Genomic DNA, 6,000 nt, shown 5'->3' with positions numbered 1-6,000 from the left:
AGTACAAGGCTCAGAGGAGAGGGAAGTTGACAGAGGCAGGAGCAGGCAGGAATGTCTTCACATAGGACATGGGATGTCACCTGTACCATGAAGAGTCAAAGAGACTTGCCAAGGTGGAAGATAGAGTGGGTGGGTTTTTTAGGTGAGTGGTAATGTTTTTCTTTTGCAACTATAGCATAAATGTAGATGAATACCAAGTTATTTATTGATGGGGCCTACATACTTCAAATCAATAAAAATAACAACTTGAAAGATGGAAGAGGTTAGGAGAGAGCAAGAAACTGACCCGGAAAGCTGAGAAGTTGTAGGCTTGTGATAGGTTGGTAATCATGTGGAAATGCAGGATGGATGAGGAACACATAGGTTCCACATAGATAGGCACCTCACCTGCCTTGTTCATCGTGCTCGATACTCTATGCCTAATATCTACAACAGTGCCTGACCCGTAACAGGAGCCCCGTAGATTTTTGTTGAGTAGATGAATGAATCTTGGAAAGGCTCAAAGTAAGACTCAGGTTTGTATACTTCCAAGCAGAACCATTTTAGAGACATGTAGAGTGAGTGCTATGTTTGATTTCCTGAATGGATTGGTCTCCAGTGGTGTTTGCTAAAAACATAGTCCAGTCCTCCATTAGAGTAAAGGTAAAAAAAAAAAAAAAAAAGCCCTCAAAGAATGTTCTTTCTCTTCCCTTCAGAAGTGCATGAAGGTAAATACTCTTTTCTGAGCCAACCTACTCCCTGCCCAGACCCTGTAGAATGAAGTTTGATTGTTCATTCCAAAGTTTGCATGACTACCAATGTTAATAAAGGTCACAAAAGTGTTCAGCCCTTTACAAACAAGCCAGTTATTTATTTTGCCTGTGTCATCTGTGCACTCTGAGAATTTAGTATGTGTGGTAGAGTTTATTGTGCATAATGGTTTCGAATCTAGTCAAATCCTCAGATTTAGCTTCAACTAAATACAAAGAAAGGATCTGTCCCAAGATTTATAGGATATATTTGGGAGGAAGAAGTGCCCCAACTAAGAAAACATGGAGTGAGTTGACATGTCAATTCATAAGATGAATATTAAAAAGAGACTGTGTTCTATTCCTAAAACTAGGGGCAACTGTGCTATTTCAGGGTTTTCTCATAATGACGCTGTCCTCTTATGCTCTCCACCTGGACCTTTCACTTTTGACAAACAGAAGGAAATAAAGAGATTCTCCCCAATACATATCTTTATCCTTGTGTGGTCTCACAAGCCCTTCAGGGAAAGAGAATGATCAATGTCCTCCATACAGTAACCTTCAGTGTCTGCACTTTGTTTTCTTCTAGGAACATGAAACCCATTGTGATTTCTCCAAAACATACTCTCAGTAGCAGTAGAAATAGAAATAATTGTTTTCCCCCTTTTTACTTTTTTTGTCCCTCTCAAGTCTTCATGCTTTCCAACATCCAGTAAGGAATTTTTACTTATGTGTTTATTTTTCATTTGTTTGTTGGCAGGTGTCCTCCGTCCCCATATCCCACAGAGAAGGGCTGAGAAGGCACGTGCAGTATTTCCCATGGCTTCTCAATGACCTGCTTTTCAACACCTTCACTGGGGGAGAAAGAACAGCTGTTATCTTCCCATTCAAGAAATTCAGCCTGGAAGACTGGCTTCCTGTGAATGTGTCCTCACGCTCCTGGGAGGTCATTCAACCTTCTTGACATTCTTGTCTGTCCGTGGCTTATGAGGGGTATGTTTGGGGAAGCAAAGACTGGAGTCTGTGACAGCCTGTGAAGGATATAGGTAGACCCAGCAGAAGACCATCAACTATGAACTCTATGGCCAGTATTTTAGTGGCTAACTGATGACATTTCTTGCGAGGGCTAAATAGGTTGATAGGAAGACATTAACCAAAGTAGAAAAACATGATAGATACCAGCAGGCATCTTGGTAATTTCTCTTTTACCAGCCTTTCAGCAAATCTTGGATCTTGAAGAGTTTTCGAACAGAAAGAACAAGGGTTTTAGAGAGAGTTTCTGACTTAAAAATCTCACTTTTGTTACTTTCTAGGTAAACTTGGTCTCTGTTTCCTCACCTATAGAACCTAGAGGATAATCATAGGGGGGATAAAGTGCCATTCTGTACATAAAGAATCTGATGTTGAGACATGTAACTGGGACAGAGAAGATTTGTAATAGAAGGCTTGTCGAGTCTAAAAGTCTTTAATAAGTGGACTTGAGTGAACTCTTTCTGGACAAGGTGGAGATGATAACCATGAGCATTAAGTCAGTGGTGGCACAAGAAAAATGCACCTGTACCTAGGCAGATGTCCAACCAGGAGGCAGAGCTATGTCTTAAAGTGGTGTCTGTGTGTGTGTGTGTGTGTGTGTGTGTGTGTATACACATATGTGTGCCTTATCCTGGACTCCCTACTCCCAATCCTCCTCCTGGGAATGTTGCAAGATAACTGAGCACACACACAATGTACTTTAGTTTATCCAGAAGAAGCGTTTGCAAAGGGAAAGCTAGAAATCAGTAATGAAGTCTCACTTCTTGGCAGTAGAAGTTGCTGGTCCCTGCCAAGGTGCAGATGACATCAGGTCTTGAACAAAGTTGCTCAGTGCCTATATCTACGTCCATTGTGTATTTTTACACATGAAACTGGTTTACCAGCTGCACGGGAGGGGGAATCCCAGAGTTAACACGTTTAATTGGGACTTTATAGCACTACCAGGCTGGCGTGGAGACGGGAGAAGGAAGGCCGTGTGTGCAGAGTTAACTCTTCTCTTGGAGTTACCTTCAGGGTCAGCGTCATAATCTCCTAAATATGATGACAGTACCAGCAGCTTTGAGACGAGTGTGAAGTTTTTGAGGAAATCAAATTTCTCCAGATCCATATTTGTGGATATAAGTAGAGCCGTACAGAACAGAGCAGTTTTTTGTTTTGAAAGTTAGGTATGACTCTAGAGCTCTATAGAGTTATAAGATCTATTCCCTCTGTATTTCATACTAGTTCAATCTCATGGAAATTTTCCAAATGTCCTTGATGTGAATGTTTGAAATAAACATCAAATATAAACTTACAAGGGAGAATGCATACAGCGGGTCCCCTTTGCGGGGCAGGATAGTCTTAAAAGATATATTCCAAATGTTTAATAATGATAATTTCTTGGGGGATGGGGGGCGCTGGGGGAGGCAAAAGTATAATAAGGAAAGAGTTTTTTACCTTGTATCTTATATAATTTTTATATTTATAATAAAATAAAAGCTAAAAGTGAGCTTTTAGATGTTCACTAAACATATACTGAACATCTACGATGTTCCAGGAATTTTGCCACACGTACAATTTGATCCAATTACCTTAACAATGCTGTGGGCAAGGTATTATCACGGCCTCAATTTTACCGTTGAGGAAATTGAGGTCTTGGAGGAGATAAATCACTTGCCAGAGATACATGGCTGAGTATAAGAGCTATAATGTAAATGAGGAGCCCAGATTCTATACTTCTGGTCACCATGCTAAAACTTCCTCAGCTGAATAAACAAATAAAAGTTCAAATTCCTCTTGGGGGAACAAAGAGTCAGTCTCATTACCTCGTCGTCACACCTTCCATACATCTTAAGTTTATACTTGGAATGTAAACTTTGGTTCACTTAAACATTCAATCAAATGTGCATAACTGGGCGCCATCACCCCTCCCAGCACCTGCCACGCCTGGGTCGGGGAAATGGACACATGTTGGCGGTCAGAGAGGGAGAACGCAAGAGAGCCCAGAAAAAGATACCGGAGGCTGCTGGTTTGTCTTCCTTAAAGTAAGAAACAAAAGGCAGAGAGAGAGAGACGAGCTAGAAAGGCCTTGTAATTGGGGAAACTGAGAGCATTGCATATTGGGAGATGTCCTGACCAGAAGTTACAGTAATGTTTTTTGATATACTTTAAAGGTTTTTTTTTTACATTTATTTATGTTTTGAGAGACACAGAGAGACAGAGCACAAGCTGGGGAGGGGCAGAGAGAGAAGGAGACACAGAATCCGAACCAGGCTCCAAGCTCCGAGCTGTCAGCACAGAGCCCGAGGCGGGGCTCGAACTCACAAACTGTGAGATCTTGACCTGAGCCAAAGTCGGATGCTTAGCTGACTGAGCCACCCAGGCACCCCTTCTTTTGATATACTTTTCAAGTCCACTTTGTATTCACCAGATAAAAATAATTAGAAATTTCTTTTGGTTTGTAACTCTTCAGTATTCTTGTTTTTAAAAGCCTTCTTTTGCCTGGGCATTTTTTCTTATGACTTATCATGGGTCATTAAATAATGAACAAGAAAAAAAATATGCATAAGGGGTCCTTCTCTCCTTCACAGCTCCCTATGTCTTTCCCTTCCCTTTTAATTTTTTTTAATGTTTATTTATTTTTGAGAGAGAGATAGACAGAGTGTGAGTGGGAGAGGAGCAGAGAGAGAAGGAGACACACAATCGGAAGCAGGCTCCAGGCTCTGAGCTGTCAGTACAGAGCCCAACACGGGGCTCAAACCCATGATCCGTGAGGTCATGACATGAGCCGAAGTTGGATGCTCAACCGACTGAGCCGTCCAGGCGCCCCTTCCCTCCCTTTTAAACAAGTATTTCCTAAGCCATCCGGATAGAATGTCCCATTATGGATATTTTCCTTGGTTAAATCTCTGGCCCACTGACTACTTAAAAACTTGTGTTTGTTTTCCCACTGAGAAAGAGGAAGAAAAATTAACACCTATAGTATCTAGACACTAAACAAGCTACTCTACCGACTTCATTTAAGCCTTCCAATGACTCTGCAAAGTAATTGTGATCTTTCCCATTTTACAAATGGAGATAAGATAGCCTGTCCAAGGTGGCCAGTAGCAGAACTGAGTTTGAAGCTTTGTATTTGGTTTCTGAAGAGTGTATCTCTCCTCCGAAAACACTGCTTTGATGTGGTAACAATGTCCTATGGAATCCATGCTCCATTATTAACATTAGCATCATTAATATCATTAATAGTCACCATTTGTTGGATGCTTACCAAATACCAGGCAGGATGCTAAAAACTTTCAGCCTGTCTCATGTGCTCCCAGCATTAACTTTACACGGAGTTCTGACCTTTGCTTACAGACGAAATAACTAAGGTTTGGGAATATAACAAGTTAATACCTCTAGCAAGCTTTGGAACCCGGCCTCAAACCCTGCTCAGTAGGGAACATGCCCTCTCGGAGTTTGCTAAGTCAATGCTTTCCAAATCGGAGCACGCATCAGCGTCACCGGTGGGGGAGGGGGGGGGGGCTTGTTAGAACATAAGTCCCTGGGCTCCACTCCAGAGTTTCTGCTTTAGGAGGTCTGGGGTACATCCAAGAATTGGCATGTCTAACAAGTTCCAGGTCCGATGCTGCTGGTTGGAGATACACTTGGAGTATCGTTGCTCTGGCCTGAGAGAAAGCAGGGCGTGGGCACTTCACGTTGTGGCAGACTTGAATGTGTAAATAATTGTCGATATAAATTCTGGAAATGATTCCGTGAGTGTGACTTCCTTCTATTCCTTTTTAAAATTGGTGAGGGTGCAGGCCGTATGACATTCCCCACGAGCGGGTGAAACAGCCGACAGGTGGGACCGGCTCGCCCAGCCAGCCAACGTCGGGAAAACAAACTCACATCATCACCAGCGCCAGGCGGGCCGTTCGTGCCTCGGAGAGTTGTCCTTGGCAATGTCCAGCAGCACATTGTCATGGAATTCACAGCTGCCTTGCCCATTCCCTGTTGGGGGACATGGCTGACATCTAAGAACCAGGAAACCTTATCCACAAAAGCACTGTGTCTCTTGGTGCCACGCCACCCTGGGGCACTCCGGCTTCAAGCATCGGGTCAGAATTCCAAAGGGGCGTTGCCTCCCATCTGGTTGGCACAAATGTAGCTGTTGGCGGTGCTTTATCTAGGATTCCTACCCAGCACGATAAGGTCCCGCCAAACCCACTTGGGCTGGTTCTCGTTGGTGATAAATTTCTCTTCTCTCAGCATGTTACCT

The sequence above is a fragment of the Acinonyx jubatus genome, chromosome B2 (genome assembly GCF_027475565.1).
Source record: "Acinonyx jubatus isolate Ajub_Pintada_27869175 chromosome B2, VMU_Ajub_asm_v1.0, whole genome shotgun sequence".
Taxonomy (NCBI): Eukaryota; Metazoa; Chordata; class Mammalia; order Carnivora; family Felidae; genus Acinonyx; species Acinonyx jubatus.
The sequence above is the reverse complement of the archived record's forward strand: the minus strand, read 5'-3'. Positions refer to the sequence as shown.